The sequence below is a fragment of the Tamandua tetradactyla genome, chromosome X (genome assembly GCF_023851605.1).
Source record: "Tamandua tetradactyla isolate mTamTet1 chromosome X, mTamTet1.pri, whole genome shotgun sequence".
Taxonomy (NCBI): Eukaryota; Metazoa; Chordata; class Mammalia; order Pilosa; family Myrmecophagidae; genus Tamandua; species Tamandua tetradactyla.
This window is the reverse complement of record NC_135353.1, coordinates 169,059,690-169,085,195: the sequence shown is the minus strand read 5'-3', so window position 1 is coordinate 169,085,195 and position 25,506 is coordinate 169,059,690. Positions and strand designations below refer to the sequence as shown.

The 25,506-nt window shown below is 38.0% G+C and overlaps 1 protein-coding gene across 3 annotated transcripts in view; it reads right to left on the bottom strand.

The window, feature by feature from the left end:
* The window catches only part of PUDP (pseudouridine 5'-phosphatase), a 575,274-nt gene that overhangs the window by 364,998 nt on the left and 184,770 nt on the right, over nucleotides 1–25,506 (bottom strand). The gene's annotated exons all lie outside the window — the stretch shown is intronic.

The following is a 25,506-nucleotide window of genomic DNA, read 5'->3' as shown; positions in this document are numbered from 1 at the left end:
TCCTTTAGAGGTGGCCCAGAAATTGGCATTACAACAAGCTCACAAAGAGTCTGTCAGTTATTCCCAGTCCTGGATGAACTTCAGAAACCTGGGGCACAGGTAAAGCACTACTATGAATTCTGGGGTGGGGATCTGGCCTCCATATCTTTGAAGTTTCCCAAGTTTCAATATTCAGCCATGGCTGAGCTGGATGGCGCTAGAGCTGTGGATCTCAACTTGAACAGGCACAAGAATCATCAGGAGGGCTTGTTAAACACAGACTGCTGGGCCCCAGCCCCAGAAATTCTGAGCCAGCAGGTCTCTGGTGGAGACCAAGGATGTGCATTTCTAATAAGCTCCCAGTTGCTGCCACTGCTGCTGGTCCAGGGACCTTGTTAACCCCAGCTCGAGTCGAAGCAAACGATCAAGTGTTCCTCAGATCCACGGTTTCCACAAACCATCTACCCATCAGATTCATCTAGGGAGATTCCTGACTCCCGCCCAAGACCTATCAAGTTAAATCTGTAGGGCTAGAACCACAGGCCAAGAAGTTCTAAGAACATCTCCAAGAAATGTACCTTATAAAAATCACAGAGGGCAGAACTAATTCAACCCTTAGTTTCCTAAGGACATAAGCCATTCAGAGAACTTGGTCCACTTGTTGGAGGAGGGATTGTGACTGATGTGGAAACTTTCACCCCACACACTGCATGGGTACTTCTAACCTCTGCTTTGTGCAGAGTTTATGTTTCCTAAATGTTCTTAAAATAAATAACTTCCATAAATATGTGAAATATATATATATATATGTATATGTATTTTCTTACTATTATTTTCTTGGTTTTACTTTATCCAACTTTCCCTGTCTTCTTTTGTTTTTTCTCCTAGTATCTTTTTTTTAAATGCAATTATATTGAGAAACATTCACTTACCATATAATCATCCAAAGTATACAATCAATGCTTCACAATATTATCAAATAGTCATGCATTCATCATCAAAATTGAGTTTTGAACATTTTCATTATACCATAAACAATGAAAATCGGAATAAAAATAAAAGTAAAAAAGAACACCCAAAACATCTCATATGCCCTACACCCTCCCCCATTATTTGTTTACGTTTTGTCTTTATTTTTTTACTCATCTGTCCATACACTGGATAAAGGGAGTGTAGTCACAAGGTTTTCACAATCACATGGTCACATCATAAAACTATATGTTTATACATTCATCTTCAAGCATCGAGGCTACTGGATTATAGTTCAACAGTTTCAGACATTTCTTGCTGGTTACCCTAACACAACAAAAAGCTAGAAAAGGATAATGCATAAGAAGAACCAGCAGAATGACCTTCTAACTCTATTTGAAATCTCTCAGCTATTGAAACTCTACTTCAATTTCTTCCACCTTTTCATCAAGCAGTCTTTCTCACTCCCATGATTCCAAAACAGGCTCATCCCAAGAGTCATGTCCCATGTCGCCAGGGAGAATTACACCCCTGGGAGTCATGTCCCATGTAGGGGTGAACGCAGAGTTGGCTTAGAGAAAGAGGCTACATCTGAGCAAATGAGGTTCTCTGGGGGTGACTCTTAGGCATAATTATAAGTAGGCTTAGCTTCTCCTTTGTAGGAATAAGTTTCATAAGGGCAAACCTCAGGATCCAGGGCTTGGCCTACTAAGTTGCTAGTCTCCAGTGCTTGCAAGAATATCAAGTCTTCCCCAGGTGGGAATGTTTAATATTTCCACATTTGCCCCCCATTCCTCAAAGGGACTTAGCAAATACTTTTTTTTTTTACCTTCTGCCCCTTTCACTCTGGGATATATCAAGGCATCACACTAACCAGTGCAAACCAACAAGATCTCACTTCCTTTTCAAGGTTCCATGTAATGATGGTGTTTGAATAAACTGATCATACAAGTTGAACTATATAGCTGGTAATATAATTTTTGCATGAAATAAACATCACTGCCTTTGCTCTCACACAGAAGTTGGAGTTTTAAAATACAGTCAACATCATTCTTTACCTTTTAGTCTGATTAACCTTAGTCCTAGTAAGATCAGCTTTATTCATATCTCTAACTGATACTTGATCTCTTTTTCAGCTTTTTCTTCAAGAGTTGCTGTATGGGTTGATGTTGACTTTCATAGCTACAGAACTCTAGCTCTGAGTCGAAGGTGTCACACACATATCTGCAGGTCCAGCAATGATAAGGTTATATATAAAGAGCTCAGCATCTCAGAATTTAGAAAAAACAGCTACAACTCCAAAATAGAGGGGCTGCTATAATAGCTTACAATTTAGGAGATTTTACAATAAGTTTTCCACTGATAACCTACTTATAATTTAGGAACTTTTACAATAAGTTTTCCACTGATAATCTATGGTCTCAAATTCAATTCTCAGAGCTTTCACATTGTAGTTAGTCCGTATTAGTGAGGTGCTATAATATTTGTTTTTTGGTCCTGGCTTATTTCACTCAACATACCGTCCTCAAGTTTCATTCACGTAGTTGCATGGCTCACAATTTTGTTCCTTCTTGCAGTCACTCAATATTCCTTTCTATACATATACCACAATTCACCTTTCCATTCATCAGTCAATATACCATTAGTCCACCTCCATCTATGGAAAATCGTGAATACTGCCACCATAAATACCAGTGTGCAAATGTCCACTCGTGTCCCTGCTTTCAGTTCTTCGAAGTATATACCTAATAATGGGGTTGGAGGAACATATGGTAGCCTTATACTTAGCCTTCTGTGGAACCATCACACTGCCTTCCAGAACCATTTGGACTGCAAACTCCTTGCAGAACCATTTGTGAATTTTTTTTTTTTTCATTTGTTTGTTTGTTTGGGAAGTGCATGGGCCATGAATTGAACCTGGGTCTCTTGCATGGTAGGCTAGAATTCTACCACTGAACTTCCCTTGCACCCTCTCTATTTTTTTATTTTTTATTTTTTGTATGAGCAGGCTCCAGGAATTGAACCCGGGTCTTCAACATAGCAGGTGAGAATTCTGCCACTGAGACACCATTGCCCATCCGACCCCCTTCTGTTTATTTTTGAACAGTTTTATTCACACACCATACAATCCATCCTAAGTAAACAATCAGTGGTTCCCGGTATAATCACATAGTTATGCATTCACCATCACAATCTATATGTGAGGACATTTCTATTTCTTCCACAAAGAAAGAAGAAGAAAAAAAGAAGAATTTAAACAAAAATAAAATAAAAAACAGAAACAACAACAAGAATTCTAAGCCCCTCCCTTTTATCCCACTCTTATTTTATGTCATAAGAAAAAGCTATGTCATAAAAAAAAAGCTAAAAAATTGACATTTAGCTTTGGTATATTGCCTTTGTTAAACTGAATGGAAGCATATTACAATATTACTGTTAAATATAGACCCTAGTTTGCATTGATTGTATTTTTTTCTATACATCATCCCATTCTCAACCCCTTGTGCTGTTGATATTCACTTCTTCGTCCTCATGCAAAAAACATTCTTATATGTGTACATTTAATCATCGTCATTATCCATTCTAATTTTTGCTAAGTTATATAATCCCAGTCACTGTCTTCTAGCTTTCCTTCTGGTGTCATATATGCCCTTAGCCTTCCGCTTTCAACCACACTCACACACAGCTTTGTTCAGTGTACTTACAATACTGTGCTACCATCAGATAGTATTGTGCTAATCCATTTCGGGATCTTTACATTAATCCTGTTGAACATTCTGTTCTCCTTCAGCATCAAATGCCCAATCTCTACCCTCTTTCTATCTCCTGATAACCTGTGTTCTCAACTTTAACTCTCAAAGTTTGCTCATTAATATTAGTTCATATTAGTAAAATCATACAGTAATAGTCTTTATGTTTCTGGCTAATTTTACTCAGCATAATATCCTCAAGGTTCATCTACATTGTTGCATGTGCCATGACTTTATTCTGATATATTCTATCTTCTTATTTCTTTCTCTCCTTTTGCCCTTACTGGTCAACTTCATTTCTATACTCTTCTCCAGACATCTCTCTCCTGTTTTTTCTATATGCCTGTGGTGTTCCCTTTAGTATTTCTTACAGACCTGATCTTTTGCTCAGTGTCTGTCTGTCTGAAAATATTTTAAACTCTCCCTCACTTTTGAAGGACAGTTTTGCTCAATATAGAATCTTAGTTGGCAGTTTTTCTCTTTCAATATCTTAAATATATTATACCATTGCTGTTCTAGTTTGCTAGCTGCTGGAATGCAATATACCAGAAACGGAATGGCTTTTTAAAAAGGGAATTTAATAAGTTGCTAGTTTACAGTTTTAAGGCTGTGAAACTGTCCCAATTACAGCAAGTCTTTAAAAATGTCCAATCTCAGGCATCCAGGGAAGGATACCTTGATTCAAGAAGGCTGGTGAAGTTCAGGTTTCTCTCTCAAGTGGAAAGGCACATGATGAACATGGTCAGGGTTTTTCTCTCATCTGGAAAGGCACTTGGCGAACATGATGACATCTGCAAGCTTCCTCTCCAGGTCTCCTGCTCCATGAAGCTCCCTGGGAGATGATCTCCTTTTTCACCTCCAAGGGTCACTGGCTGGTGGACGCTGTGCTTCTCGTGCTATGTCGTTCTCTGCTCTCTCAAATCTCCCGCTTTCTCCAAAATGTTTCCTCTTTTATAGGATTCCAATAAGCTAACCAAGACCCACTTGCAACTAACACCCACTCTTAAGTGAGTCACATCTCCGTGGAGATAATCTAATTAAAGTTTCCCATATACAGTATTGAAGAGGGATTAGAAGAAACTGTTGCTCCCACAAAATGTGATTAGGATTAAAACATGACTTTTCTAGGGTACATAAACCTTTTCAAACTGGCAAAACTGCCTTCTCGACTCCATGGTTTCTGATGGGAAATCCCCACATAATCTTATCAAGCATTCCTTGTATATGATGGATCACTTTCTCTTTCTGCTTTCAGAATTCTCTCTTTGACTCTGACCTTTGATAATCTGATTAGTAAGTGTCTTGGAGTAGGTCTGTTTGGATCTATTCTGTTGGGGGTGCACTGTGCTTCTTGGATCTCTAATTCAATGTCTTTCACAAGAGATGGGAATTTCTCACTGATTATTTCTTCCATTATTCTTCCTACTCCTGTGCTAGTTTAAAACTGGTATATACCCCAGAAAAGCCATGTTCTTTTGTGTTTTGGTTTGTTGAAGCTGCTGGGATGCAGTATACAAGTAATGGAATGGCTTTTAAAAATTAAGTTGCAAGTTTATAGTTCCAAGGCTATAAAAATATCCATACCACAGCATCCAGAAAAAGATACCTTGATTCAAGAAAGGCCTATGGTTCTGGAACATCTCTATCAGCTAAGAAGGCACATGGCGATGTCTGTTAGCTTTCTCTCCCAGCTTCTTGTTACAAAAGGCTTCCCCGGGGATGTTTTCTTTCTGCATCTCCAAAAGCCTCTTGTCTGTGTCAGCTGTGAAGGTTCCCTCTCAAAGGACTTCAGTAAGTAATCCCACCTTGAATAGGTGGGTTACTTAAATAACCCATTAGATGGAAACCAGCTAATCAAAAGGTTGTACCCACAATTGGGTGGGTCACATCTCCATGGAAACAACTTATAAAAAGATCCCACCCAGGAATATTGAATCAGGATTAAAAAAAACATGGCTTTTCTGGAGTACACAACAGTTTGAAACTGGCATATTTTCAATAATCCAATCTTGTGTGGACAGACCTATTGTTTAGGGTGGAAGTCTTTGTTTAGATTGTTTACTGGGAGATTGACTCACCCAATTACGAGCATGACCTTTTGATTAGATTACTTCCATGGAATTGTGACACACCCAGCTGTGGGAGTGGCCTTTTGATTAGATGAAGATGTGACTCCACCCATTCAAAATGGATTTTAATTAGTTTACTGGAGTCTTAAAGAGGGCTCAGGGAGAAGGAAAGAGCTCATAAACCACAAAGATGCAGACATTTCGAGACACTCAGAGTGCCAAAGGAGATGCTTTGAGAGCCAACAGAGAGGAGATGCCTAGATACAGAATTTGGAGATTGAGAAAGAAAAAGCCTGGGTGCTAAATAATTACTCACAGAACTAGCTAGAACCTGAAGAGAAGAAATTTTCAAGTTTAGATGCTAAAATAAGAGATGAAATCCAGTGTTGTCCTCCTCAGCAGCTAAGTGTGGAACCATAGAAGCTTAGCGAGGAAGCTGCTGGAATCAAAAGCACAAAGCAATGTACTAGAAGCAAGGACCTGAGACACTAGCCACGTACCTTCTTGACTGACAGAGAAATCCCAGATGCTATTTGGCCTTTCTTTGGAGTCAAGGTGTCTTTATCTGGATGCCTTAGTTTGGACATTTTTGTGATCTTAGAACTGTAAACTTGTAAGTTCATAAATCCCCTTTATAAAAGTCATTCTATTTCTGGTATATTACATCCCAGAAGCTTCAGCAAATTAAATCAGTCTTTCATTCCCATAAATTCTGCCATTTGTTGAAGCATTCAAGTTCTTCTTTATGGTCACCCAAGGTCTTCTTTATATCCTTCATCTCTTTTGCCATATCTTCCCTCATTAATTTGATTTTGAATTGATTTAGTATGCTTGTTTGAACATCTTTTAATCAGTTGTTTCAACTCCTGTGTCTAATTTAAAGTGTTAGTTTGTTCCTTTGACTCGGCCATATCTTTTTTTTCCCTACCATGACTTGTAATTTTTTATTGGTGTCTAGGCATTTTACACAAATGCATGTAAGGCCATGTTTTAATTCTAAACTTTTTATTTTAGGTTACATCCTTCATGATGTGATACATAATACATTATTTACTAGGTTTTGAATATCTTCAATCTCTATTTTGATTTTCTTATTAACTGAAAATGTATTTAGATGATGTTTTTAGCTGTCAAATGTCTGTTTGCTTGCTTTTAGTATCTTTTTTTTTTTGTTAGTTCTTCATTCAGTTTTAGCACAGTCAGAGAAAGTGGTCATATGCCAGTTCTTTGAAATTCTTTGATGCTTTGTAAATGTGCTGGTTTGAATCTGTTATGTACCCCATAAAAGCCTATGTTCTTTTAATCCAAGCCTGGGGGGAGGAGATCTGTTGTTTGGTGGGACCTTTTGATTACGTTGTTTTGAGAGGTGACCCCACCCGTTCAAGGTGGGTCTTAATCAACTTACTGGAGTTCTTTAAGGAGAGACATTTTTTGGAGAGAACTCAGAGCCAAGAGAAGCTAAGAGAGACAGAAACACCCTGGGAGAAACAAGCAGGGACCCACAGAAGCCCAGAGACATTTTGGAGTAAAGGATCATCAATCCTTTACTCCATGTGTCCTTCCATATGACAGAGAAACCCTAGACAGTAGCAGCCTTTTCTCCAAGAATGTATCTTCCTCTGGAAGCCTTAAATTGGACATTTCCATGGCCTTAGAACTGAAAATTTGTAACCTAATAAATTTTCATTGAAAAAGCCAACCCATTTCTGATATATTACATTCTGGGAGTTTTAGCAAACTGAAAACAGTAAGCTACTTACATGTACAACTTTTCTAAATGTTCTGGATCTGTTTGAAATAATGTGAGTTCTACTTTTGGGTCATCTAGACCAAGCTTATTAATTATGCAGTCAAATTTTCAATAATCTTAGTAATTTTTGATCTGCTTGATCAATCATTTTCTAAGAATACTATTTTCAATTTTTAAATTTCCTCTAAATTCTGTTACTTTTTTGCTCCCTCTCTCTTGTTTTTTTCCCAGGCTCTGGATAAGATCGATAAATGTTTTTGATTGTTCTAAATTTTAAACAGATGGTTCCTTCTGTTTTTACATAAGCAGTCCTTCTTTGGTTTAATAAGTGGCATATTTTAACTGACTTTCTCCTCATTCTTTTTTTCTGGTTATTTTTTTTCTCATCTTTAGGAGTATTTTCTATAATACATTTTATTTCTTTGTTGATTCAGAAACTACAGGTTTATGAGGTTTCCTTCTCCCATTTCTGCTGGTATCATTATGTAGAATTTAATTCTACCATTTAGTTGTCTTCTTTTTTAAAGTAACACAATTAAATATGCCAACATGCTTGCTTTTCTTTCTCTCTCCCTTTTACTGGCTGTTATTCCATGCATCCCACTCTTTATCGTTGGGTCTGCTTTCCTTCTTGCTGAAATGCCATCATCAGCCTTCCTTTCGGTGAGACTGCTCTGACTTTCTTATACTTCCCGGTCTACATGGATGTTTAGCTTGTTTTTGAGCACAGCTGGGTCTTGTCAAGTTTCCCTTTATTAGTTTCATGTGTTTTGTGTTAAGGACCAGCCTAAGGAATGGTGAATTATTTTGACTGTAAAAACTGTTACTAAGATATCACACATTTTCACTTCAGAGAAATTAGAGTATAAAAATAAGTGAAAGAAAAATGATAAAATGCCCATAAACCCCTCTCCCAGAAATAATTACTGTTCACATTTTTATATTAATAACTCCACATATTTTTCTCTGCATTGGTTTGCATATACTTTAATAAAATACATGTTTGAAAACTGCCTTTTGTTTTTAATACCAAAATACTCTTCTAAATCAATACATCATTTGTACACTATAATGTACAACATGGATGTAGTGGAATTAATTTCATCAATACAACATAATGGGCTACATGAACAGTGCCTCAACTTTTATTTGTGTAGGTGATATTACAGCAAATATCCTAGTGCCTATGTTTTTTAGCCAAACCATGGGTTATTTTTTGAAATTAAGTTTCTAGAAATGAAGCAAAGTGATCTAGATACGGCTTATTATTACTGACTCCCTCCTTTAATCTCGCAGACAAGTAATTTGTTAGGTCTATGGTTTGATCTGGAGAAACTAGCATTCATCTGTACCGGAAAGCATACATTTAATATGTATCATATTTTGAACCTATAAAACTAAACGAAGTTATGGGGAAAAAGCTGGAGGAAAACCATTTCATCAAGATACATTGATATATTTCATCAAAAAATATTGTTTAAATGTTTTAAATTTTCAAGAGCATTTTTTTTCCTTGGGCCTTACCAGTCCTAATTTTACCAAGATTAAGGCAACATAATAACAATATTAAAACAACAAACAACACAGCAGTGAGAAAATTATATAAAAATTCTCTAGAGAGTAAAATTTGCGCCAGATTGATTTTCTAATTTTGAAATGAAACTTCTTGTCCATCCCACTCACTCTAATCCTCCTCAAAGACTTGACTTGAAAATATTTTCCCTTAAAAATACTGATCACCTCTGCTCACCTCAGCAATTGTGAAATTTTTCCCAGGATTGAGATCCTTTCACCTACAGTGAAATTCCAAATATGCAGCACAGTGCCCTAGCATAAGAGCAAAAGTACTTCAAAAGGTAATAGCAGAGGGGTCTATGCAGACTCAGTTTTTTCTGCCGGATTTTTCTGTAAGCCTACAATTACTCTAATAAAAAAAAATAGAAAAAAAAGGCAGTGGCAGCCACCCTTTATTCCAAATTCTCTCACTGGACACCTAAAAATGTTCTTGGTGATACTGGCTTTATTTCCTCCCCAATTGCAGCTCTTATGAAACTCCTCAAAGTTAAAAGTTTAAAAATAGTTCTCAAGACTTTTTCCCCAGAGGCAAAGTTATAAAGTGGTTCAACAAAGTTAGGCACAAACAGGACAGGGAACATTAAAGGATTAGCCAGCCAAAGTAGTTGAAAATGAAAGAGGTGCAGGTGGCTTAGTAGGTACCTCTCTTCCTGCTGCTTTCTGTCTTCTAAATACTTGTTGACATATTTGCTGTCAATTGCTCTCAGTGGACCTATTTATTTTTATCCATTTATTGTCATTTTGGTTCAATTTTGAGAAGATGAGGAAATTGTGCTGGTCCACCCTATTTAAGCTTGACCATGTATGTGCATTTGCAAAAAAAAAAAAGACAATGTAACATAACATTTTCAAACTCTATCTAAAAGTGCTTGTTTCTCCATATTTCAGAGACTGTTCTATTCTCTCCTTTGACCTACTCTGCTAAACCTATTCTAACTAAGGCAAATAACTTCTATAAGAACATACTGCATTTTTATGAGTCCTTTCTTTTTGTTTGGGTTTAAAAGTTGTTGTCTTCAAATTTTAGGTACTGGAATCAACGAAGGTGTGAAGGTAAACAGAATGGGTGGTAAGGTAACAGAATTTATTAGACGCATCCTTACGTTTGTGAATTTGAATACAAAATTCATTTGATGTTAAGATTTTTGGTTACATTGGTGAGGTATGTCTGGAGAAGAGGGAGCCCAAGATAAAATGATTCATACTGCAGTTGCAATGAGAATCAGTTTATACACAGCAGGACTCAATGAATGAAAATTGAATTGGAGAGAATTGGGTTTCGTTTTTCTAAGAGTGACTTACAAATGAGGTCGCTTGAGGCTTTTCCTCTTTATTGAAAATTAAGAGACCACAATATTTCTAATACTCTTTTATTTTAGGTGTTGAGAATTTCTCAGTCAGTACACATTTGCTGATTGCCTGTATACAAAGAATTTGAATGAGAAACGGTGGGAAATCATAGCTCCATTAACAGCAGATGAATAAAGAATTGTACCTCTGGCATCATGTGTAACCAAGAATTCTTTTAAGGCATATTTAAAAAAAAAACAACAACAGAAAATGTAACAGAGGTTTAGCTTTGACATGAGATGGTTCATGTCTCAAGCAAAGGGCTGGGTTTACCTTCAGTGATCATTTATTATGAATTCAAGTGCTGACCCAAGGGCAAGGCTTCTTCTGGCTTTCCGGTCTTTTCCTCATGACTTCCCAACTGCCCAAGGCCAATTGGTTTTCTCTGTGCTCATGGGCCTTTCTGTTTGCAGTGATTTCATAGAGTGGTCAGAAAACAGTGGTTCAGGTGAATTTATATAATTGCAATGAAAAACCCAGCCGAGAGTACTCTAAGGGAGGAGCTCTATTTTGTAGTAACTCACATTTACCTACTCATTTAAATGACAATTACACTGACATCACACATTAAAATCTGAAGTAACTGTGCTAGTGCTGAATGAGTAAGAATTAGAGTCACAAATCCACCAGGCTTGTTTTATTATAGAACAGCTCTCTTTTATTTTTAAGGATTTTTTTTCAATGGTTTTCCTTATTTTCTGAAATTTGTTTTCAAACTTGCGAATGTATCAACAAGGTCCATAAGGTTCTTCATTTAATGACCAAAAGTGAAATGTTATAAATAAAATGTATGAAGTCACACATCGAAGAGAAACAAGCCCCTGGTAAAGGCTTTGGGCTTGGAGGCTCAAAGTTGTAACAGGCTGGGAGATAAGACAGGAGGGAGAAAATGGGAGAACTGGTTGACAGCCTATGTAAGATGCTGTGAGACCACTGGCTTTTCTACCCCGCTCCACCTTCAGAAAGCAGATGGCCAAGGTGGCCAAGCTCACGATCCTTCTCCAATATTGTTACACTCTTGAGGGGAAGGTGGGTGTTTTAAAAGCCTTCTCTAGCATGGTTGAAGTCCATGGGTAATGCTTACATTTGATAAATCAGGAAAGACAATGTGCACACAATTTAGAAATATTAGGATCCAGGCCAGAGAGCCTGGAGTGGGGCTGCCCCCTGCAGATCATCGCTGGTGGGTTCAAGCCTGCTCAGGGCAAGCTTTGCTTCTCCAGGGGTCAACTGGGAAACACCTGCGTCCAGTAAGATCCAGCCTCTTCCTCACAATGCCCACCCTTTCAGCCCTTTCAGCCCTTTCAGCCTTGAAACTATCTGCCTCACTCTTACCATGTGCCCTAGCTTTGTTTGCCCAGGACTCCTTGGTCATTCCTCAACTTAAGCTCTGGTCCCCACTGTAATTGCCTTTTCTGACCCCCTTTCCCTCCATGGTGTGAAACCCTTGCTCTGGGTACTCTACTCAAGTTCCATCATGAGGAAAATCCCTTTCCTCATCCAACCCTTCTGCTCATATCCTAACCCTTGCTTCCCTACTCTTATAGCACAGCCTTTCCTGCAGCCTTCCCAAATGAAGACACTGTTCTCTTATAACCCTGTGTACCTCTGGGCCTGGGGATGGGACAGCCATCATCCTTGTTCTGCAGTCCCATTTCTGATGACCATTCCTCCCCCATTCTCAATAACTTCCAGGTTTGCATCTCAACTCACTGAACTATCCCATACAACTTCTAACTGTTGCTGGTGTCTTCTGACACCCACTGAATGCCCTGATTCCCTGATGAGCTAGCTCCTGGTTCTCTGTCATTTTTGCTCTTGTGACTCTTGGTCATGCCCTCTGTCCAATAATCTAACTTTCAGTTCATGAACTTCTCTTCCTCCATCATCTTGTCCTGCATAATATCTCAGCCACTCCCTCCCAAGGTCATATCCTAGACCTTCTATTATTAATCGTTGTCATTCCTTCATAAAGTCAGTTTCAAATATCCTACACATCTATTTTACCTATCCTTTCCCTCTAGTACACTGAAGTGAGCTATGCTTCTCTTCACACAGAACCCTCCACCCATTCATTCCATCACTTGCACTGTCCCTTACAGCCTTCATGAACTCACTTTTCTCCTCCAACTTTAATTTTGTGGTCAGATATTATAGTCACTCCCTTATACATTCCCTCAACTCCCTTGCCCTCACCTTGCTTCCATGGGCTCATGTAGCAAACCAAACCCTTAAATCCAAATCTTCACCTGCTCCATGTTTGAACTTGGCTAGATTAACGTGGCTGGAGAAAAATGGTAGAAGAAAGTATTGCTTTTCCAGTAGTAACATTAAATGTTAATGGATTAAACTCCCCAATCAAAGGACATAGACTAGCAGAATGGATTAAAAATAGGACCCATCTCTTTGTGTCTACAGGAAACTCATTTTAGACCCAAGGACAAAAATAGGTTTAAAGTAAAATGTTGGAAAAGATATTTCATGCAAACAACAACCAGAAAAGAACAGGAGTAGCTATACTAATTTCTGAGAAATTAGACTTTGAATGTAAAACAATTAAAAGAGACAAAGAAGGGCACTATGTATTAATAAAAGGAACAATTCAACAAGAATACATAACAATAAAGTATTCATGCACTGAGCCAGAGTGCTCCAAAATACATGGGGCAAACCCTGACAACATTGAAGGGAGAAGTAGACACCTCTGCCATAATAGTTGGAGATTTCAATTCCCTGTTCTCATGAATGGATAGAACATCTGTACAGAGATTCAATAAGGAAGCAGAGATTTTGAATGCTGTAATAAATGAACTAGACTTAACAGACATTTATAGAACATTACATCCCACATCAACAGGATACACATGTTTCTCAATTGTTCATGGATCATTCTCAAGGATAGATCATATGATGACTCACAAAGAAAGTCTCAATAAATTTAAAAAGATTGAAATAAAACAAACTACTTTCTCATATCATAATGGAATGAAGTTGGAAACAAATAACAGCCAGAGGGCCAGAAAATTCACAAATATATGGAGGTTAAACAACATACTCTAAAACAACCAGTGGGCCAAGGAAGAAATTATGAGAGAAATCAGTAAATATCTCGAGGCAAATGAAAATGAAAATGCAACATATCAAAATTTATGGGATGCAGCAAAGGCAGAGCTGAAAGGGAAATTACTTGTCTTAAATGCTTATATTAAAATAGAAGAAAGAGAAAAAAAATCAGGGAATCAACTGCTCACTTGGAAGAACTAGGGAAAGACCAGTAAAAGAATCCAAATGCAAACAAAATGAAAGATATAATGAAGATTAGAGCAGAAATAAATGAAATTGAGAATATGAAAACAACAGACAAAATCAACAAAACCAAAAGTTGGTTCTTTGAGAAAATCAATAAAATCAATGGACCCTTAGCTAAGTTGAGAAAAAAAAAAAAAAAAGAAAAGAAAAAAAAACAGAGAGAGAGAGGATGAAAATAAATAAAATCAGAAATGGAAGAGGAGACATAACCACTGACCCTGCAGAAATGAAAGAGGTAATGAAAGGTAAAAAGCTAATACTATGAGCAACTATAAACTATACTATGAGCTAATAAACTAGACAATGTAGATGAAATGGACCACTTCCAAGAAAGGCATTAACAACCAACATTGACTCAAGAAGAAATAGAAGACCTCAAGAAACCAATCACATGTAAAGAGATGTAATCAGTCATGAAGAAGCTCCCAAAAAAGAAAAGTCCAGGACAGATGGTTTCACATATGAATTCTACCAAGCATTCAAGAATTAGTGCCAAGCCTGCTCAAACGCTTCAAAAAAAATTGAAGAGGAGGGAAAGCAATCTAATTCAATCTACGAAGCCAACATCACCCTAATACCAAGCCGACAGAGATATTACAAGAAAAGATCATTACAGACCAATCTCTTTATATTACTAATCTCTTGAATGAACATAGATGCAAAAATCCTCAAGAAAACACTTGCAAGTTGAATCCAGCAGCATAATAAAAGAATTATACACTCTAACCAAGTGGGATTTATTCCAGGTATGCAAGGATGGAACTCCGGGATTTGCCAGGACCCAGCATCAGGGGATTGAGAAAGCCTTCTTGACCAAAACGGGAAAGAGAGAAATAAGACAAAACAAGGTTCAGTGGCTGAAAGATTTCAGAGTTGAGAGGTTATCCTTGAGGTTATTTTTATGCATTATATAGATATTCTTTTTTAGTTTATGTTGTAGTCAAGTGGCTGGAGGGAAGTACCTGAAACTGTTGAGCTGTATACCAATAGCCTTATTTACTGAAGACAGTTGTATAACAATATAGGTTTTATAATGTGACTATGTGATTGTGAAAACCTTGTGTCTGATGCTCCTTTTATCCAGGGTATGGACAGATGAATAAAAAAATATGGATAAAAATAAATAATTAATAGGGGGCCTCAGAGGTAAAATAAATCGGCCAGATTGAAATACTAGTGGTAAATGAGAGGGAGGGGTAAGGGGTATGGGATGTATGAAGTTTTTCTTTTTCCTTTTTATTTCTATTTCTGGAGTGATGCAAATGTTTTTAAAATGATCATGGTAATGAATACAAAATTATGTGATGATATCTTGAATCACTGATTGTACACCATGCACGGACATGGTGAAGGTTTATGAAGGTTTGTCAATAAAAATATATTTATAAAAAATATCAACTACAGCTATCAAATATGTTGTAATATATTTGTTCTCCTTTTTTAAGCATTTGGGCACACTAGTCATTTGTCCCAATGATTAGGATATGGCTGTGAACTTGCCAGATGTCAGAAGCCTCCAGGAAACAATAGGGGATGCTTTTGTGCTTGAGCCTAAGAATGTTTGGCAAAGATTTTGCTACTCTAGGAGAAACAGAGTGTTCATCATGCCTTACAAAATGACACGAACAATCAAACCCAAATCCTCATTTACCTTTTAGTTTAACATACCTTATATTCTGCATTGGCTTTAAGTGAAAACTCTGTTGCTATGATTGTGTAAAATTCCTTTCAAATAAGGAGAAATTGACTCAGTTGTCTGGGTTAGATATCTGAATAATGTGAATCAATCACATGGCTGTAATTATGCTAGTAGCTGAGTGCTTTTGTTTCCCAGGCTTCTATGACACATACCACACAACGGGTTGGCTTAACAGGAATTTATTGGTTCCCTGTTCTGAGGCTAGGAGGAGCTCAATATCAAGGCATTGGCAAGGTGATGCTTTCTCACTAAAGTCTGTAGCATTCCGGTGCTTGCTGCTGGTGATCCTTGGTGTTCCTTTGCTTGTCTCCTTGTGTTGTCACACGGCGATGTCCTCTCCTTTCTCTCATGCGTTCTACTTTTGGTTTTTAGCAACTCCCTATGGTTTTCTCTATGTCTCAATTTCTTCTGCTTGTAAAGGACTCCAGTGATCTGTTTTAAGATCGTCTCTCATTCTTTTGGTCATACCTTGAGTAAAGTAACATTTTCAAGAGGTCCTATTTATTATTATTCCCACCAATAGAAATGTAGATTAAGATCAAGAACATGTGTAAATTATTCAATCCACCACAAGGGTGATTAAATGTTCCTGTCTTCCTTGTGTATGTTTGCTCTTTTCCCTTTCTCTTGTATGTAGACAAGAGGAGGATTTACAGTCCTACTTTTTATTTTCTCCTCTGCAATCCCCATTTAAACAAAAGGTAAATTCCAGTGCTCCATTCAACCATACATCTCTTGAACAGGTTGAAACTGCATCCTGTATATGCAGCATCAGGGTATGATCTTTGATTGAAAGGTATTGTCTGTAGGATGGTGAGGGCGTAGGTGCAAGATTAGCATATCCTCTTGTACGAGGAGTTTCCACAGTAGCATGCCATATACTTTTCCAAGAGCAAGCTGTGTTTTAAGGAGGAGAAATTGCTCTTTAGAGAACCTTGCCACAATGAATGCATCAAACAAATTCCATGCCTGCATCTGCCACCAGCTGACAGTCAGATACTATGGAATTAGAGTGTCTAAAATTATAACTAAATAAACACACAATATAAAACACAAAGGAACGAAGAATTTCAGATACACTCACATGTGAACTGCAAAACTTAAATTATGGGTCTGAAAAGCATGATCTGTTATTTTAAGGTTCTGTACTTAAAAAAAAAATGATTCTAATTCCACAAAAACAGAATGAAGCATTAAGCTTTTAAAAGGGAAAACTGAGGCAGTTCAGCACTAATTCAGTTTAATTAATGCCACCCCATTCTTTAGTCTACAAATAGTTACTGAAAATGCATAAGTTATATATGCCCTTCTTAACTGCTCTCTGTTCTTTTACAAATCCACTTTATCATGCACATTCAGAGCTACCAAGAATGGAACTCTAAATTATTTCAACAGCATTTATAGTTTACTTTTTCCATTAATTCTTCAGGCAGAAATTTACCCTTTGGTTGGCTTGCCTTGGACAAGTTAAATAAATTTCCCACCAACCTCTCTCCAATCATCCCATATTTTTCACTGATTGCCATCATGTTTGTTGGTTTTCATAAATGGTCTTAGCCACAACCTCCAATGCATACCAAGAGAATGATTCTTTATAGTGCTTCTAGCTCTAAAAAAAAAAAGTTCAAATTAGCATGCTTAGGCAGTCTGCTGACACAACCAATCTCCTCATTAGGTGTTTAGTAAATGACTTTGAAAGCTCTGGGAAGTAATTTTCTTTAAGGAACAGAATGTTCATTTATTCCTTAACAGATATCGGTCCTCTCCTAGTGGGAAGAAGCTTCAGACTGGTCCCTCATCCTTCCTATTGATTAGATAGCTATGCAGCCACCAACTCGTGGTGCAGCTCAGCCGTCTATGCTATGCAGGTATTTTCAGACAGGGACAATCCTCAACTTTTCCACCCCACAGGTCATGACTATGGCATAGCACGATCCTTACGGTATACAGGAACACCTTGTAAAATCTCTCTGAGATCTAATACTCTATTTTAAACTTTTAAGTAAATTTGGCATTCTACCACATAATACCACAATGTTGGGTTTAATATAAAATTATAAATTACTCATGATAAAATTGACACCTGCAAAAAGGTGTTATAAATTATTTACCACTTGCCTTGCAATGAAATTGACACCTCCACAGCATGTGATGTAAATTAGGGGCCATTTACCATCCATGTTAACTCCAAAAAAACAATGGGACATGGTTATCCTATAACTTTGTGTATTCCAGATCATTCTTTTCTACCTTAGGAATACATGGACCTCAGTTTACAAAGCATGGTCATAGAAAAATATTCCTGTAGTGAACTCTTGGTTGCTGGTCACTGGTATTAAATCCTTTACTGCGCAAACCAGAGACTGGGAGGGATGATATCAAACCCACAGGAACTACGTTGCACTACCATTGCCAGATTTAGCAAATAAAAGTAAAGGATGCCCCATTCATCTTGAATGCCAGATAAATGATGAATGTTTTTTGGCATAAGCATGTTCCTTATTTATGTGAAATTCAAATTTAAGAGGGCACAATCCTATTTTGCACTGATGTACAAAATCATACTTTCCCCAAATTCACTCTCCCTTGGGTTGTTTCTGTCCAAAGCCCTCCTCTAAACTTCTTCCTGTGAAGTGACTATATCCTTTCAATATGATAGGGCTGCATAATCCAGAATGCATGAGCAGCCAATTATTCCCACTCTTAAAAAACAGGACTCTGTAACCCCAGAAGAGGGAGATGCTAATGGAGGTGGTGAAAGGGCTGTGGATGAAAGTTTAGGAGTAGGACCAGCCAATTCTGTCTCAGGGCAAAGAGGACCACAAGCTACTTATGAGGGAAGACAAAAGCAAGGTGGGTTTGCCCACTTCATCCAGCAGCATCCCACTGCGACAAACATAAACCAGAAGACTGGTTTGTTGTGGATTGAATTGTGCCCCTCCACCCAAAAGATCAGTCGATGCCTCACCCCCTGGTACTTTTGAACATGACCTTATTTGAAGCTATGGCCTTTGCAGATGTAATTGAATTAAGATGAGGTCATGCTAGAGAGGGGTTGGCCCTAATCTAACATGACAGATGTTGTTAAAAGAAGAGGAGAGCAGACACAAAGGAGAAGGCCATGAGAAGATGGAGGCAGAGACAGGAGAGCTGCTGCTGCAAGCCAAAGAATGCAAGGATTGTTGGCAAACAACAGAAGCTGAAAGAGGTAAGGAAGGATTCCCCCCTACAGGTTTCAGAGGGAGCATGGACCTCTGAAACTACTAGACAATAAGTTCCTGTTCTTTGAAGCCAGCCAGTTTGTGGAATTGTGTTGGTTAAGTTCATGTGTGAACTTGTCTAGGATATGCTGTCCAGGTGTCTGGTCAAGTAAGCACTGACCTGGTTGTTAGTGCAAAGAAAGCTAAATAACTAGTAAGTTGATTGCATCTACGGCTGATAAGATCTACAATGAGCAAAGATTACCTTCAACAATGAGAGAAATCTCATCCAATCAGTTGGAGGCCTTAAAAAGAGATGTGATGATTTCAGGAATCAGAAAGGAGAATTCCCATCTTTACTTCAGCCAGCCAGCTTCTACCAGGGAATTCCTCAAAACTGCCACTGGAGTTCCCAATTCATGGTCTACCTATGGAATGTGTACATGCCCATCCTCACAGTTGCCTGAGCCAATCCCTATAATAAGTCACATGTATTATATACATTATATATATATATATATGTTAAGTTTACATTATATATACATATATATCCTGTCAGTTCTGCTTCCTGTGAGAACCCTGATTATAGAGGTACTTTGTCATGGCAGTCCAAGGAGATCAGAACAAGGTCTGTTCTTTCAATTTTTCCTTTAGATTGGGATCTTACCTCCACACCTCTTGACTTTGCCCTTCTACTTCCTGGAACTTTGCCATAGTGCTCAGCTCCAGTGACCAGCTGGTGATCTGAAAGATGGAAGCCATGTGTTAATCTCCATGGTCAGGCAGGAAGAGAGAAGGCATCTCATTGCTCCATGTTCCTTCATGGCTTCTGACTGCATTAGATCCCTGCCTTCATGGCTGGGAGTAATTTTTAACTGCTTCTGGTGACTAGAGTTTCCGCCTTCTACAACTGAAAGGAAGGTCTTGTTTACAGAATCAGAGAATGCCAAAAAGGAACAGATTTTGAATATCACATGCTGGATTTTGGGCTTGTTGAGTTTGAGATAAAATGAGAAATCCAAGAAAGAGCAGTTGGATAAACAGATCTGGAAGCCAGATTAGTGTGGTGAGTATAATGTTTATGAGCACAGAGGGATTGGGTTAAATCCTGACTTTGCTACTTCCAAGATGTTGGCTGTGGCAAGTTACTAAATCTTTCCTTGCCTAGGTTTGCTCATCTGCAAAGTGAGGAAAGACCTGCAGTCACTTGGACATGGTGGTCTGACAGTGGTCTGACTGCATCTGCTAAGGAAACAGAGCAGGACGTGCCAGCAAGGAGGAGAAAACAGGAGAGGGGGGTGCCTGGGGCTCCAGGAAAGAGAGCACTTCCGTTCAACGTGGACAAAAGGGCCATGCTGGGGAGAAGTTCCCCAAGAATCCATGTTAAGATCTGTCCAACAGGCAATTCCGAGTCTCTGGAGACATGGCGCAGCATTGCCTGGGGCAAAGTGAAGAGGCCAGAAGCGAGGCTGCAACAGGCTCAGGAGGAAACGGGAGTTAGGAGGTAGAGGCAGCAGGTACGGACCCCTACCTTGAGAAGCTTGAACAAGGAGGGAGAAGAGAGAGGAGCACTTGAAGGTTTGAACTGACATTGTGGCTAAAAGCAAAAATATCTAGCATTAAGGGAATAATTAAGGGAATTTGTTATAGGCATAGGATGCAAACATATGTAGCCAATAAAACAAGAGCGTTTGCTATTTGTGTTTCTGTTCCTAATTACCACTGAGCAAGCTAATGTAAATTAGAAAAGTTAAGGGAGGCAGCTTTTCTATGTGGGGATCTTGAAACACAAACAAGCTGGAGAGGAAGGAATCCACTAAATTCTGGAGCTCTGGACAGTGCCCAATGTGAATGTGGATGGTAGTGCCTGGAACACCCAACCGCAAGATAGAGAAGACCCATCATTTTCCTTTACAGGACTTCCCTGCTCCTCCTGTGGTCTCAGGTGCAGTGAGTGGTTAAAAGTCTCGTGCTGCTGTGTCTCGGAGAAAGACAAATTGAAGTCCTGACCCCCAGTGCCTCAGGATGTGACTTTATTTGGAGGTCAGGTTGGTGCAGATGAAATCAGTTAAGTTAAAATGAGTCCTATTTGGAGTAGGTGTGTCCTTGTCCAGCATGAATGATGTTGTAAGAAGAGGAAATTTGGACCCAGGCAGAGAGGCGAACACCATGTGGTATGGGAAGCATAGAGCACATGGGCTGCCAGGAAGCCACCCCAGGAGCCAGGAGAGTGCATGGGACAGAGTTTCTCCCCAGACTTCAGGTAAGCGAGGCCCTGCCACCACCATGCTTCAGCCTACTGGCCTCCAGAACTGTAAGAACATAAATTTCTGGTGTTGTGAGCCACCCAGTTTCTGAGGTTTTGTTATGACAACCCTAGGAAATAAGATGCTACTTCAAAAATATCTTAAATGTTTACGATGCCATGTTAAAGATAACTAACTCTTACGCTGCTTCATGACCACTCTAAGCCCCTAAATTAGCCAAAATCAATTTGTTGTTTATCTCACGAACACCTTATGCAATCAGCTTCTTCTTTAATGAATATATTTGTTTATAAAGAAATGCATACCTGTCTGTGTGTATATGTGTACATTATATATAATAACCTCTTTAGGTAAGCTTCCAAAAAAACTTGCCTGCCTTTGGTCTTGCTTTTGTCCACTGCTTATTAACTCAGACCTGCAGTGAGTGAGAAGGTTGCGGGCAGGCTGATGACTTTATAATGAACCGGGAAATGCAGGCATTCCTGCGCTTCATCATCAGTTACACTCTAGCGCGTGACAGGTGAGGGATGGCTCCTGCTGGGAGGACCTTCCACCTATGATGGAAGCACGGGTTGCATGTCTCCACAGACCCCGATTGCACACAGGCCAGCACACAGGCTCTCTGGAAACGCACATTCCCTCTGCTGTACCTGGAATCCTCCATCCTTTCATCCTTGTAGAACAGAGCATTTGTTCAGCTGAAAGGTTTAAAGCTAGGATCGAATCTTGCAAAAAAAGAGCAGGCAACCCATTTCAGGTCAAGGGTCACATGAATTATGCCAATTTAAGAACAACCTTCATAAAGCACCTTTTTTTTTTTTTCCTTTTTGCAATAGTAACCCTGCCGAAGCTAACAGGTATAAAGGTGAACAGGGAACCTTTATGCAAATGTCACATTTTACTTTCAAATTCCTAAGCACAATTATCCATTCTGTCCCAGAAAATTGGTAATAACTAAAAAAAGCAGATAATGGATAAGTACTTCGGCAGACCAATTATAATGCATGCTAAAAATTATCTTTTTTACAAACTCATTCTCAACTCTTCGGTTCTTTTGATTTCTGCAAAGCACGACTTTTTATCTCAAAATTCCATCCCTCATATTCAGAGATCTGGTGAAACCTTTTACATTTAAGGAAGTGGAGGAAATCCAATTTCTTTTCTATCTAGACAAGATAGATTTTTATCTTTATCAACAGTCTTGCAAAAGTGTGGGAAAAATATATTACTATCTGTGAGAGATTTCCTTAAAGAGGTAACTGGGGCCAGAGCACAGAGAAAATAATCTAATGCCATAATATGAATTTCCCAGTACTTTTCATTAAAAAAGACATTTATTTCTATAATCTGAATATGGTAATCCATGAAAAAAAAAACTTCAAGAATTTTGGATAGCTCTTACAGAAGGAATGCTATAAATATCTTTTCAAAATACAAAGAAAATTTGAATATGATAACTTCTACATTTGTCACAATCCACAGGGGATTGGCTCCTCCCTCTTTGAAGCCCTGTCTACTGAAAGGAAGAAAGAGAAGCTATTCAGGGAGAGGTGTGGGATCTCAGCGACCTTTATGGGTGCTGGCATGGTGAGGGGTTTTTAAGGCCTGTACATTCCAAGGGTTTCCATATATATCTCCAAGTTCTTCTACCGCCTACACATCTCCTGATAGCCTTAATCATCAGGACTTTTAAAACATTAAAATAGAATAATGCAACATTTCCTCCTTTGCCAATTAACATTTCAGCAATTACTTTAATATATAAACATTTCTAAAGATTTCTTTCATCTTGGCAGAAAGTCTTTTCACCTAGGAAGCTGTGATTCAGCCATCTCATGTATTATCTCAGATATTTGTTACTTGGATTTTTTTTGTTTTTTTGTTTCATGGTTCACAAGCTTGGACCCAAATGAAAATTTCACCCAGATGCTTCATCTATTGTAAGGTACCAAGAAAGGAGGCAACATTTATTCTAAATCTTAGGCATTTAGCAAGATAGGTGAGGAATAAAACCTTGATATTCTGGAAAACCATGTTTTAACCACTACTAGAAACTTAGTGGGTGGGGAGTCACAATCTCTACACAGTCACTAAAACTCAAGTGGATACTGTTGGCAGTCTATCAGTTAAGAGAAACTGCCTATCAGCATTGAATTTTAAGCTTTCTTAACTTGTACCTCATTTTCAACACTTTCCAAAGCATCTAACACACTGCCACTTGAGGCAAACATGAATATTTTATTTTCCCTCAATAAAACCGTTAAACACATCCATTCGCTTCCTCTCAAGGGTTTATGACCTAAGGTCAAGGCTACACAATTTAAAATGAACAGAGACGAAAGAAAAAAGTCCAAATTCAGGTCCTTCAATTTGGTCATTTCTGTGGAGCTCACTTGTTATTTAAATTCCAGGCTAATGCTACTGTTCTGAAAGTTATACTTCTTTGAATTGATTTTGTTAACTCAACAGTGACATAGAACCTACCAGATCTTGGGCTCAGAAATGGCACAGAGAGAAGTCCTGCTTTCAGGAGAAGGGGTATCATTCTCACTGGTTCCTGGACCCTCAAATCTGGCACCAACCCCCTAATCTTCACCATCACCGCCTACTATTGCCTAAAACCCAATTTTGCAAAGCCCCTCTTTTCCTCTTCTCAAGCACGAGGAATTGGCTTATCTGAAGAGTCTCAGGAAAGCCTCACCCAACTACAGGACTTCCATTTTCTCTAGGGATAAAAAAGATCTACAGTGCACCCACTCACATCTGTCAGAGAAACCTGGCTGAAAGAGGTGCACACCTGTACCTGTGCTTGGCCAGCCACCATCTGTCAGTACATATTTTAGTTTCCATGTTGCTATGACAAATACTATACAATCGGTTGACTTACAAAACAGGATTTATGGGCTCATGGTTTTGCATAACAGAATATTCAAGATGATTCCACTTTATTTTTAAATTATACTATGTATGTTTACAATATGTACATAGTAAAGAGAATGAAATGATACAGGCCCAAACTGGTTACCCCAGGGGGGTGGATATGGAAGAACTTGGAAGAAGTGATTTCTAGCTTGCATTTACACTTTTTTCCATGATTTTAATGAAAAATAAATATTTAACTTTTTTCTATTATTTTAACGAAAAATAAATATTTTAATATTTTTACTTTTAGGCTATAAAAACTATTACATTTATGTTTTATCTAGTTTAAAAGTATAACTGGTAGGAAACATTAAGAAAAAATGGGGAAAGAAGATGAAAGTATAATTAAGGAAGGAAATAAAAGTGGTCAATGAACACATGAAAATCAAAGAAATGCAAATTTAAGATTATGAGTCCTTTTTAATCTACGACATTTGTAAAGATGGTTATAAAATGGTTCCTAGAGGTTGTCAGGAGAGTAGAACCTACTGGGGACCTATGGTGTAAATTAAAAAAAAATGTATAAAGAGAAACATAGAAACACATAAAAATCATAAAATTATGCACACACTTGGTGTCAGAGACTCAGGCTAATTTAACCTAAGGAAATGAACATGAATATTTCCTAAGGAAACGAGCATGAATATTTCCTAAGGAAATGAACATGAATATAAAGAATAATTTAACCAAAGGCTACGTTAGCAGAACTGACAACTTAAGTGCCCAATAATTGCAAGTAGTTGAAACCCTGTACAATATAAATGGAGCAATATGCAGCCAATAAAAAAGCTATCAAAGAAAATAATGAACTGTACAGAAAAATGTGAATAATATATAAAATCAAAATGTTTCACAATGTGGCATGTACGTAATGATACAATTTTTTGGAAAAATATCCTCTGAGTCTCACATATACTTAAGAGTATGGAAGAAGTTACAATAAATTACATTTTTTGGTGATGGGATTATTGTTGATATTCATTTAGTTCTTTTGGCTTATTCATCTCTTCTAGATCTAAGAAATGAACAGATATTGTATAGTCTCACCAAATATAAACTAATTACAATGAGCACACTCTGAGAATTGAATTCAAGAGCATGGGTTATCAGGAGATAGAAAGTGGGCAGAGGTTGGGCAATCAATGATTAAGGACTACAGAATGTTCAATAAAGCTCATTGTAAATGCTCCTAGATTACAAGCTCTTACAGAAATCACATTTACTCCTGAATTCTAACTGTTATTTCTAAATTTTGAGATGCTGTGCTTTTTGTATATAACCTGGCTGTTCCCTGAAACTTTGGATATCTGCACAACATCTGAGACTCAGAGTTTGAGTTCTGAAGCTCTGCAAGTAAGCATTACTCCATACAGCAGCTGTTAAAGAAGCTGAAAAAGAGATCAGACTTTATTAGAGATATGACTTAAGCAGACATGATTAGGACTAAAATAAATCAGAATACAGGGTAAAGGATGCTATTGTCTATATTTTAAAACTTCAACTTCTCTGTGAGATGCAAGGAAAAGTTGTTTATTTAATATAAAATTAAAATTTTCTGTAGCATACTATCTAATTTAATCTTTCTCATCAGTGTATTTAAACAACCTAATTACATGGAACCTAGAATAAGAAATGAGATACTGTGACTCTGTACAGGTTAATGTAAT